Consider the following 12,393-nt stretch of genomic DNA (forward strand, 5'->3'; position numbering starts at 1 on the left):
TCCATTGCAGCTGGTTTCATTATAATTAAATGTATTTATCAAGGGGGCGTTTCAAGTCCTGCGGGGGGGTTTTCCTTATCAGCAGGGGCCCACCCCGTGCCGATCACGGACCCGCACGGGTAGGCGTCTGAAACGAAGCGCTACATCTGTACATGCTACAAGCTAGAGATAGCTTTCTCAGGAAAAACATCGCTAAATAAAAACTTACAGCTTCAAAATTGGATGTGTCCTCACTGGCCTGGTCCCGGATGGTTGGTATTGATCCCGGGTTTAGCATTACTTTGGAGGCATATCCGTGTTGGACTTGAGACAAGTTCATAAACATGTCCGTCGTAAAATGTTTGGAACACACAAACAGAAATCTGCCGGGGTCTTCTGGCACATGTCCCTTGTAAATGAAGTCTAGCCACAGATTCATTTATTTTTCCACTGATGGCATTGCATGCAGTCCCCTGTCCCGAGTCTTGCAGCCAACAACAGCACAACGTTTAACTGGCTTAGACATCCTGGCAAGAGCAGGCAAAAAAAACAGATGTGGGTTGATTTAGCCTGCCGATAGCCTATATGCGAATGAGAGGTTTGGCAATGCACGTGGCCGTGGCTCATTCCCCTGATAGGTGGAGAGTTGACCAATAAGCCGAGCACTTGTGTTGAAATCTGGATCCGTTTTTTTCAGATCCGTTGCAGCCCCTTTTTTAGAGATTTGGCGAAGGAGGAAAATAGAGAGGGTTGTGTTTTCTGACACTTGCCTGGAACACCGGGGACACATATTCATGTATACAAGACGTAAAAAGGTGCATTTTGCATGATAGGTCCCCTTTAAATAATAAATAAATAACACTACACATTTACTTAGTTATGTTAAGTGAAAAATAGTTTTGTGTGTAGATAAAATGTTTGGAATGTAAATAAGCCTTGTGTTGACTTTTGGTCATCAGGACATACAGCAGTGGACTCCTGGGTCTACGTCTGTATTGTTATGTATTTGTATCAGCAATTTTTAAAACATCCAAATACAATACTCTTCACTCACTCAGTTTTTAGGAACTTGCTTGGTATTAACATGCAATACATACCTGAATACTTTGTCTAGATAATCAATTCCTTTTCCCTTTTAGGGGATTTGAATTTCCTCATCAACAAAATGTACATAACATTTTATCGTCAAAATATTTCATCAGGTGTTTACATAAAAAAAATGTAGATTTCTTTATTTAACTTTTTTTTTTAACCACAGTAAGTAATCCTGCTGTTTGAAAGAGCCACCAACAACATGTCATGTTTTTCTATAAGATCTGCCTGTCTAATGCTTTGAACTATACAGATGATTCCCACTTCAAGGTTTTCAGCTTGAGTCATGCAGAGACTTTGTGGAGGAGAAACTGGGCAGCACGTACGTGATTGGCAGATCACTGGACTTTGCGCTCTCCTTTGAAGAGTCGGTCCAGCTACGCCCATGTTCTTCATCCTCTCTCCTGGAGTCGATCCTTTGAAGGACATGGAGAAACATGGTAACACATATTGAACATATCTGTCAATCTTTCTCCTGTGGGAACATGCTACATTTTATTTGGAAAAGCCTTTTGAATTCAAGTGCAGGCATTCCTACAAGTTCAGTTACACTTTGATTCCCAACATCACGATACTATGTACAGCAGGCTGTGGGTAGATGGAGACATTGTACTAAAGGTCACAAATATGAGAGGACACTGGTGTATTAGGGGCTGCAGAGAGTAAATGTCACCTGTTTTAGAGTTCCTTTATAACCCTGTCTGAATCCTGTGGATGGCAGCAGGACACGCCATTATTATTATTACTCACCACAAATATGCTTTTCAAAGCCTTTGTGCTGACCTGGCACGGAGCGCAATCACGCATCGCTTTTGAATCTGCTGTCAAACTATTCAGTGTGTGGATATTTTAGGTCAGCTCTATGAAAAGTTCAGATTGCAAGGATTGTATCAGTTTACTAGAACATAGAGATTTCCCTGTGGTTTCTACTAAGTGAGTCGCCATTCAAATTATAAATCATGGACCCATCGTTTTGCCCGATGTTACTTTCTTGGATTTCTATTTCTGCTTTAATTTCCTCCTTAATTGAAATGACATGTTGGTGATTTCAACATGACAGTAAGCTTTTTATTTACTGATAATACTTCGTAGCCTGCTCAAAGACACTACAAAGAAGTAGAGCCGGTTGGCAGCAGGTGGTGGACAGACCTCGGCCCCCCCTGAGTGATAAGATGGAGCCCTGCCTGTAATGGCTGTGATTATGGATTATCTACACCCTTGAGCGTGGTCAATCACATCAAAGCTAAAAGTAAGCAATCAGTGCAGCTCAGAGCACGGTGGCCACATTACGCTGAACCACATTCTGCAGATGTGCTTTTCCATTATAGCTGTGACTATTAGCTTTCTTATTGGTATTAGGCCTCAATTAGATTTTCAATAGATAGATGATGTGATTATGTATGCTCTGCAGGGGACTTCTCTCCCTGAGACCAAACCTCGCTATATTCCTGGTTTTAGATTCAAGCTTTAATAAAACAGAAACAGTTTTATTGTTTGAGTTACATTTCAGTGTAAGTGTCACGATCACAGGTACAGATCAGAACTCAATAGCACGACTCAGATACAACCAGTTTTTAGCAATGTTCAGTTTATTCAGGTCTGGGACAGGCAGGGTCAGAACCAGGAAATCCGTCAGACAGGCAACCAAAACCAGACAGGGAGCAGGCAGGAACTCGAGATCCGAATATAGGCACGCAGGGGTCAAAACCGGGCAGGACAAGAATCTAGGATAGAGAGTAACAAACACTGGAGAGTAGGGGTGTAACGGTTCACAGAAGTCACGGTTCGGTTCGTACCTCGGTTTGGGGGTCACGGTTCGGTACGGGTTCGGTACAACAAGAAAAAGAAAAAAAAAGTCCCAAATGCATAATTCCAGGTTTGTTGTTATTTATTTTGAACAGTAGTGCAAGTTTCAGTTTAAAAATAAGGAACTCTGAAATGTTCAATAATTAACTGTATTAAACAGTTACAAATAAACCACAAACAGTACCACACACACTCAGATGGCCATAGTATCTATAATGGCTGATGTCAAACTAAAAGATTTCATCAAGCTGTAAAACTAAAAAAAATGTCTTGGAAAATATTACATCATAAATAATAAGAAAGTGTTTCAAGAGCGCATAGTCATTGAAAAACATATGCCAAAAGCTTCCGTTATTTATTTCGCTCTCAAGGCTTTCATGTCTATTGGTTTAAACAGCGGGGATCAGCTGTTGAACTGCTGTTGTCTTTGGCCGGGCTCCAAATCTGGCTGATGCCTTCTGATATGATTTAGCATGTTTGGCGTGTGTTACCATTAGCATACCGCACCGCTATCGAACAACGCCGACACACCGTCCTCGTCCGATCCACCACACGCACACCTCATCGTTATAGTAGCCCACAGGGAACCCAAAATGTTCCCACACAGCTGATTTAAAAGAAGCAGGTGGGTTCTAGCTTCTGTGTGTTATCTGAAATCGCCATACTAACTTTTCTTCTTCTTGTATTTTGTTGGTTTTGTTGTTGTGTTTTGTTGTTGTTCTTCATTTGTTGTTTAAGGGCAGCTGGCAAACAGCTTTTAGGCGCAATACCGCCCCCTGGATTATATATAGTGTAATACTGCCCTGAATGAAAGACTTTTTTCCCACTCGTAAAAAAAAGGCGTATTCGTCGTGTGACTGCATGTGCCGAACCGTGATGTCCGAACCGTGACGGTACGGGGCGAATACCGTTACACCCCTACTGGAGAGCTTGACAGAAAAGACAAGACAATCTGGCAAAGGACAAGAGATAGTGAGGTGGTATAAGTACTGTGGAGTAATGAGGGGATGAGTAACAGGTGAGGGGAAGGACTGGGTACACCAGGTGAGGGAAGTGATCTGATTACAAGAGCCTGGAGAAAGGCGGGATCTGAAATGAAAGGAGAGTTAACATGAGCCAAACCAAACAAACAACAATAAATGTGTCTAACTTGTGACAGTAAGGTGGGCAAGTGAGTCATGGACCGTCTGCTGATTATGATAATAAACACTGACTTTTGAGGAAACTTTTATCAAGATTATTATCTTTTCCTTTTCTGTGTTCCGTAGTCGTAGTGTGTAGCTCAATCTTTCACTTCAGTGTGTTACTGGTTTGTTAAGTTCTGTACAAAGCTAGGCTTATGTAAGCATTGTTTGCTGCACTGTAGTTTCATGCTCTTTCACTATCTTTAAATAATATATAATATATCAAGCAGAAAAACTCAAACTAATGACACAGTACGCTCAGAAGGGCTTGGGGTTTCTGTGTTAAATATTGTTCTGTAAATGTGCTGACCACTTTTAGCCGTCTGCTGGCGTGTTAACACTTTGCATGTGTATTTAACTAATGTAGAGCAGAAAACAGGACAACGTCCTTTGGAATATTCACAGCAATGCTGTATATAAATAGTCCTGTTTCTCTAATTAGCGCTGGCTTTCTGCACTATCCAACTCTGATCTAAACCCAGGTGACTCCTCGGTGTGTATTGATGCCGGTTTTCCTAGCTGACAATATACAAATTGTAAATAAGACTTTTTTCCCTAATCCATCAAGGTGAGCTCGTTGTCTCAGCTTGTAGTATTTGTGCTCAGCTAGGTTGAGCATGTCTCAAAGCAACCTCTGTTTATATATAAGATGCATTTTTCTAAATATCAGACTATCATAGTGTAAAGCCTGTGAGTTCAACGATGTTTAAGAAGGAGGGCAGTCAAAATGAACATGTTAACGCAAGCAATTCATGTGGCAAGAGAAGGCAAAGAAAGCGGACAAATCAGCACAAGCTGCATGTCGCGCACTGACTGGAGACCAGAAGAACCATTTGTTCTTAGGTGGGGTAAAAACGGAGAAACGGCATTTTGTCCAATTACGTTGTGCTACGTTACAGAGGAGTGTGAGATAGGGGCCAGGGTCAGCACATTAGAAACAAATAGTGCCGCAGTATGATAGTGACAGAGATAATATGCTCTGTGTAGCACACATCATACAGAGGGGAATCACAGCGGCTCTCTGTGACAGAGGCCATGTCCATGCTTTAGCTAATTGTCGGACTTCAGGCCAATCATTTGGTTGTAATCAAAATCATGTTATAGTAATGTAAAAAAAACCTCTCTGATGTCTTCTGAGTCATGGGCACATTGTGGTTATCCACAATGTGCCCATAACTTAGGTCAGCTCCTATAAATACCTGAGACTCCACGGTGATAGTGCACCATGCTGTAACGGAGCGTCCACACTACAGCTTAAAAAAAAGCTTGGAGCTGGGCGTGTCTGAAGCTTGGGGATTTTATTCGAGCAACGCGACCAACAACCAATCACATGAATCTCCCGCCCCCGACATACAAAGCAAAAAAACCCGGGGATTTTATGCAAGCAATATATATATATATATATACAGGGGCGGACCTAGCACATTTGGTGCCCTAGGCGAGCTTCACCACTGCGCCCCCCCCCCCCCCCAAAAAAAATCAAAACATCTTAACAGTTATACAGTAAAGTACTGCACCTTTATTTATTACAAGCAAGAACAAGAGCTAAGAATAAATGTAAAGTTCACACTAAAGAATTAAAACAAACAACTTAGCTAACAAACAATAATAATAATAATAATAATAACAAACAATAAAAGAATGTGCACATTTGCTTTCAAAGAAAATTAAGAAGAAATGTCAAATAATCAATATATAATATGCTAAATAAATAACAAATTAAGAACTATTTACATTCCACTCCCTATCATCACACAAGGTTAGCCTACATATTAGCTCCTACTGGTTTCCATTTACAGTGCAATCCTTCTGGCCTTCCTCGCTGCAAAGTCATCAATCACATCATCATATGAAATCTGACCACCAACCTCATGGTTAATACCGATTACAGCCAGACCACTGAGGCGTTCTTGAGCCATGGTTGACCTCAGGTATGTTTTCAAGAGTTTTAATTTGGAAAAACTCCTCTCGGCTGAAGCTACTGTTACTGGTAGCGTTGCACTGATCCGCAGAGCAATACACAAGTTGGGATATATTTCGGTGAGCTGCTTTGTGTGTATGAATTTCAACAACTCAAGAGTTGTCATGCTCTTTGATGGCAAGTCAGGTAAATGTTCCAACTCCTGAGCCAGCTCCTTCCCATCCAAATCAGATTGCCCTCCATGGCTTAAGGTGTGTGCAAGTGCCTCTGCTTGCTTCATCAGCTCTTGGTGTGGCAGGTCTGGGACGTTGTACAGAATGCCAAACTTGTCTTGCACATGTTTAAGAGTGGTAAACCTCTCCTTTTGTGCTGACACTGCAGCATCCACCACCACGTTAAAGAAGGTTAGCTCCAGATTTTGCAAGGCATCCCTCAATGGCTCATCAGGAGACTCATATGAGAAGTGCCTCTTTGTTGACTTCAGCCGCTTTTGCACAAGGACTGCGTCCACATTCATGTCTTCACACATGTCCTTGGCTGATGTTTGTGCAGCCACAAAGCCTGTGGCTCTGTTGGATTCGAGAGCTTTTTCAGTCTTTTTCAGTAGACTTACTGCTACATCCACTTGCATTGTTTGGGACTGCAGGAGTTTGCTCACCTGCTGAATTTGACTTAGCATGTCATACCAGACCACTGTGCACAGTGCAAAGCGGAATGACCCGACTTCTTCTGCCAGAGACTGGGCTTCAATCCTGATGATTGGGTCTTTGGCCTGGTTTCTCACCTCAAGCAGTGCCTCTCTCACAGCTGCGGCTTCATATCGCAGAGGCTCCACAGCTTTCACTCTGCTCTCCCATCTGGTTTCTGACCACATTTTGAGTGAAAGGTTGACATGTTTCTTGAGGATGGCCCATCTCTGTGTAGAGGCAGAAAACAGGCAGTATAGCTTCTGCACAATGCCAAAAAATGATATGGCATCTTTGGAGCTTTTGGCAGCATCAGCAACGACCAAATTGAGTGTATGTGCCCCACAAGGCACAAATAAAGCTCTTGGGTTCAACTGCAGTAGCCTGGCCTGTACTCCCTTGTTCTTCCCTTTCATATTTGCGCCGTTGTCATATGACTGTCCTCTGCAGTCATCAAAGGCAATCTGCAACTCCTTCAGCCTCTTCAAAATCAGGGCGGACAAACTTTCACCAGTGGACTCCTCTGCTACCTCTTCTTCCAGTGTCACAATTCTGATGACTACTGACAGCTGTTCAGTGTGGCTAACATCCGGGGTGCAATCTAAAATGAGGGAAAAGTACTTGCATTTCTTTATTTCTTGCACTATTGTTGATAGAATCTTTCCACTGATGCATTCAATCAACTCATTCTGAATGGTTTTGCCCAAGTAGCTGTGGTGGGATGTTTGACTTTTAATCTTGTGGATGTGGTCTTTCATCACTGGGTCAAACTGCGCTAAAAGCTCAACCTCTTTCAAAAAGTTTCCATTTGAAGGAGAGTGGAGTATTTCTGTCTTTCCTCTCAATGCCATATTTCGCCCTGCCAGAGACTGTACAATAGCAACCAGTCGTGTCAGCACTGCTCTCCACTGACTCTTCTCTGCCTCAAGGAGGGCCTGCTCTTGTTTGTCTATTGTTGTACCTTGTTTTAATCGAACTGCCAATTCTTTCCATGACGCCAAATTGTTCAGGTGTTCCGGACTATTTTCATGGCTGGTCAAAGCAGCACTTGCATTTTTCCAATCCGACAGTCCTGCATTTGTTAAATGAATTTGTTTTGGAGAGAAAAGTTGACAACAAAAACAAAAAAGACTGTTCTTCTTTTTTGAATATGTCACCCAACTTCTTTTGATCCTTTCTCCATTTACTAAGGTCCTGCTGAAGTACTGGTGGTGGCAACTTCTCCCATCATCTCTCCTTGGGAAAATGAAATCAGGTGTTATCTGATATGGTCCTCTGCGAACAAACTCTGTTCTCATTGTGTCTGTGAGATGTGAAGGGCAATCAGCAGGATCGGTTGGTAGTGGATCGTCTGTCTTTGCTGCATCTGGAGGGCATGTGAAGCACATTTTCTCACCTCATATCCACAATATCTTCACACACACACACACACACACACACACACACACACACACACACACACACACACACACACACACACACACACACACACACACACACACACACACACACACACACACACACACACACACACACACACTTACATTCACCAGGCACACACCTGAGAAGAGTGTATGGGTGGAATCTGTGGTGCAATCAGGATGAGATGCAGCAGGCTGTTCTGACGTTCCTTGCAGTGGTTCTGGGCCTATACATATATAGAGAACACACAAGAGCAAATATATTGGCTGGATTAGAAATGGCACGACAGTCATTTTTACATTCAATTATTTATCATCACATCAGGACCATCTATTGACGTATTGTACTCACCAGAACAAACAGGCACAGTGGTCAGTGGCAGGGTGGAATCAGTGGTCATCTCATCAGGATGAGCAGCTTGCTGTTCTGACGTTCCTTCATGTGGTTCTAGGTCTATAAATATAGAAAGAACACACAAGAGAAAATATATTGACTGGATTTCACATTAAATTATTTATCATCAGGAACATCTATTGACACATTGCACTCACCTGAGGAAGCCGGCACAGCTGAGGTGCATGGCTGTTCCTTGTCAACTGATTCAACAGGTGGTTCCAGATATTTTAAAAGTTAATCTAAAATGATACAACATTTGTATTATCAACATTGAATAATTTCCATTTGTTAAATGTAGCTATTATTTAGTTAATAAGCATTTGGACAGCCTGACAGGTCTGATTCAACTAATCAAGAGCTATGCCTATCTTATTAGAACAGTTGAATCAGGTGTGTTAGTTCTGGGTTGGAACGAAAACATTCAACAGGACTGGAGTTGAGAACCCCTGAGCTAGTTAGCTAACGTTAGCGCACATTATGACAGGGTTTGACTCGGATAGTCAATGTGCTTTCTGAGGTAAACTTAACGTTAGCTAACGTTACCAACTAACTAACATTCCACCACACTGGCTAGCTCGCTACACCAAAACTAACATTGTTATTATTACTAATATTTCTATTTCATGACACAACGGAAATAGCCTTATGACAGTTTTGACTGAATGGCAATAACAAACGCTGGCTAGCTAACGTTGGCTTGGCTAACTAGCAAGATTACATGATCCATTCGCTAATGTTGACAATACAATCAAAATTGCATACCTTTCACCTTGGCACGTTTCTCTTCTTCTTCTTTTCTTCTTTTTTTATACTGCGCCCCGGATGGCTTTTGCCTCTTCATAGTTCTCTAACGTTAGTCTTTCTTTCCTCAATGCTCAATTTTATAAACACTTGACCGATACCCATCAATGCACAGCGCTCTAGCATGTTCTGACTGTGAACACCTAAAGCAGAGGCTCTTAGACCGACCGTTTTAGATTTTTGGCTCATTTCCCCCTATGTTAGAATTGTTTTTGTATGTAAGAATAATGGTTGCAGATATAGAGGGGGGCGCAAAAACTACGCCAAGCAAAAAAAAAAAAAATATATATATATATTTATTTGTGCAATTTTTGGCACCCCCCCTCTGGGTGGCGCTCTAGGCAACCGCCTGTATCGCCTGTAGGAAGCTCCGCCCCTGTATATATATATATAAACTCCCCAAACAGGCGAAAACCTACCAGTTTCACCCACTGTCTCTGCCACCTCCCTCCATGACTGGTTCTTCCGGTTTGTATCCCGGTAGGTGAAGAGGGTCTGGTCATACAAAACCGGGTGATTTGCTACGGCGATAATTAGTTTCTCCTCCATCTTTTTTTGAAATATAGAAATGAACGGCGGGATATCTCTCCCAGCTTAGACGCGGTTTGATTGGCTAGGGCAGGAGTCTGCAATCTTTTTGACCAAAAGAGCCATTTCGCTCCTTTTTCCCAAAAAATGTTTTGTCTGGAGCCGCAAAACATATTTCATAGTTTTTTATTGTTATATCAGACAAATACTACAGTTTTTTGCATTTATTAGGCTATTTATTACATGATATAAAACTGTTAACCTCTAATAAGAAACAAAGAACTTTTATAAGGAGAATTAAAAATAATACACAGGCCTACTTTAAAATAAATTAAACACAGCACTTAGGGAGTCCTCTGCACATTTGAAGGGGAACAAATATTATTAAATGGGCCCACTTTGTAATAAATAAAACATATATCTGCACCCTAACAAGAGTTAAAGGTAAGAATGGAGAAACCAGCTCGAGTGCGCTAGAATTTGAAAATACACAACCGGAAAAAAATATGCCTCTTCCTTCAGAATTTCTTACAGAGTCCCTCCTCCAACACACACGAACACGCACATGACCAATGAAGGCACGATATAAGTTTGTGCACAGATGGAAGGCTGACAGGCAGGTAGGCCATCCAGTTATTTTAGCCGGGCCGGCTCAGATGATTGGTCGTGCTTTTTACAGCGCTACGGCTTCCAGAGATTAATTTTTGTATGTATTTATTGTCAACGCATTTAATATATTCATTGCTATCGGGCCGTTAAGAGCATTCCATGGAATATAACAAAAAGTGTTTTTCTGAAATGAATTACATACCCCATGTTACGCTCCTCGTAAAGAGACTCAAAACTTGAACCCGCTATGCAAGAACACTTGGGACGGAGACTTAGGTGTAGTGTCAAAAAAACTGGATTTATTTACGTTCCTCAAAAAACAGGCAGGAGACAAAGTAAACTCTCAACAGAGTGGGAAGAACGTGGAGCAGGGATGAGACGGAGGTTGGGCTGGACGTGGCAGGCAGGACGGAATGGAATATGGAGTATCTGGAACAGGCACAAAACAGAACAGGATTAGTATATGAAAAATCCAACTGGAAGAGTAAACAAAAAGACTAGCAATACTAGTCAGCCGGAACTGGAGTTTACCACTGTGAGTATACGAAGAACTGGCGAAGTCTGATGATCGAACCGGAGTTTTAAGCAGCAGCAGGTGAGTAGTGGTAATCAGTGATGATGAGAAACAGGAGTGGAGGTGAGTTGGCGGAAAACAGAAAGTAGGTCAACCACGCCCAGCCAGGAAGACAGACAAACAGATAGACAAACAAACAGAAAAAAGGAGAAGGAGATACTGCAATTCCTCACAGTACCCCCCCCCTCAATGGGAGCCACCTGGCGACCACCAGGCTTGTTTGGATGAGCCCTGTGAAAGGCCCTCACCATGATTGGGTCCAGGATACGGGAACGAGGAACCCAGCATCGCTCCTCGAGGCCATAACCCTCCCAGTCCACCAGATACTGGAAACCCCTGCCCCGACGTCTGACGTCCAAAAGACGGTGCACCGTATAAGCAGGGTGATTGTCGATGATACGGGCAGGAGGAGGGGGTAAGGCCGGAGGGCTCAATTCACTGGTGTGAACCGGCTTAATCTGAGACACGTGGAAAGTGGGGTGAATTCTCAGAGCTCTGGGAAGCTTCAACCGGACTGCGGAAGGGTTAATGATCCTTAGGATGGGAAAAGGACCAATGAAGCGTGGGGAAAGCTTCTTGGACTCAGAGATGAGAGGAATGTTGCGGGAGGACAACCAGACTGACTGGCCTGGGACGTATAGAGGAGCTGCCTTTCTGTGACGGTTGGCTGATCGCTGGTTCCGTGCCGAAGTCTGGAGAAGGGCAGATCGTGTATCTCTCCAGAATTTTCTGACAGCGACGCTGACAGCGACATGCTGCTGGACTGAGGGCACTGCCAAGTCTCGCTCCTCTTCGGGGAACAGGGGCGGCTGGTACCCCAATGAAGCCTCAAAGGGGGAGAGACCAGTAGCGGAGCAGGTAAGAGCGTTGTGGGAGTACTCAACCCAGGAGAGATGAGAGCTCCAAGTAGAGGGGTTTCGGTCGGTGATGCAGCGGAGAGCTGACTCCAGGTCCTGATTAGTTCGTTCTGTTTGGCCGTTTGATTGGGGGTGATATCCAGAAGTCAGGCTGACTGAGGCTCCCAGGGATTGACAAAACTCCCTCCAAACTCGAGAGGTGAACTGGGGACCACGGTCTGAGACAATGTCGGCAGGGATACCATGTAACCGGAAAACATGTTCTGTGAGGAGTTGGGAGGTCTCCAGGGCTGACGGGAGTTTTGGAAGAGCAACGAAGTGAGCTGACTTGGAAAACCGGTCTACTACAGTGAGGATTGTGGTGTTGCCCTGGGAGGGGGGCAGGCCGGTAACAAAATCCAGTGCGATGTGTGACCAGGGACGACTAGGGATAGGAAGGGGCTGGAGCAACCCTGCAGGAGACTGGTGGGAGGACTTACTCCTAGCACACGTGGGACAGGCAGAAACGTACTCCAGAGTGTCCCTGTTGATCGTTGGC

At 43.4% G+C, this 12,393-nt stretch overlaps 1 long non-coding RNA gene across 1 annotated transcript; it reads right to left on the reverse strand.

The window, feature by feature from the left end:
• Positions 1–7,268: 7,268 nt before the first annotated feature.
• Positions 7,269–8,530, reverse strand: LOC139432988 (uncharacterized). The gene is made up of 3 exons (XR_011642557.1): positions 8,442–8,530; positions 8,230–8,316; positions 7,269–8,034 (listed from the first exon to the last, which is right to left on the reverse strand). It is a non-coding gene; the product is annotated as an uncharacterized lncRNA (long non-coding RNA).
• Positions 8,531–12,393: the final 3,863 nt, after the last annotated feature.

This window comes from Pseudochaenichthys georgianus, chromosome 23, assembly GCF_902827115.2.
Source record: "Pseudochaenichthys georgianus chromosome 23, fPseGeo1.2, whole genome shotgun sequence".
In the NCBI taxonomy this organism is placed as follows: Eukaryota; Metazoa; Chordata; class Actinopteri; order Perciformes; family Channichthyidae; genus Pseudochaenichthys; species Pseudochaenichthys georgianus.